This window comes from Etheostoma spectabile, chromosome 12 (genome assembly GCF_008692095.1).
Source record: "Etheostoma spectabile isolate EspeVRDwgs_2016 chromosome 12, UIUC_Espe_1.0, whole genome shotgun sequence".
In the NCBI taxonomy this organism is placed as follows: domain Eukaryota; kingdom Metazoa; phylum Chordata; class Actinopteri; order Perciformes; family Percidae; genus Etheostoma; species Etheostoma spectabile.
In genome coordinates, this window is record NC_045744.1 from 30,454,810 (window position 1) to 30,455,027 (window position 218).

At 59.6% G+C, this 218-nt stretch overlaps 1 protein-coding gene across 1 annotated transcript in view; it reads right to left on the reverse strand.

Moving 5' to 3' along the window:
- LOC116699831 (potassium voltage-gated channel subfamily H member 6) overlaps positions 1 to 218 on the reverse strand; it is a 142,747-nt gene that overhangs the window by 12,187 nt on the left and 130,342 nt on the right. The window lies entirely within an intron of this gene.

Here is a 218-nt window from a genome sequence, read left to right on the forward strand (position 1 = left end):
AGTTTCCATTGCTGAAGCTGCGGTAGGGAGCTGTGGTCTTAGGGTCTTAGGTGCCTCAGGGGGCGGTAACCCACGAACACCCTTGTGGACACCGGTGGCCAGGGACTGAAGGAGTCTTTCCGGGATATGTTATCCTGGAGGACTCTGGAGGCAGCTGCAAGGTACCAACGGGCCCGAAGGGCTGCAGCCTCTGCCGTGACAGAGGCAAAGCAGAGGGT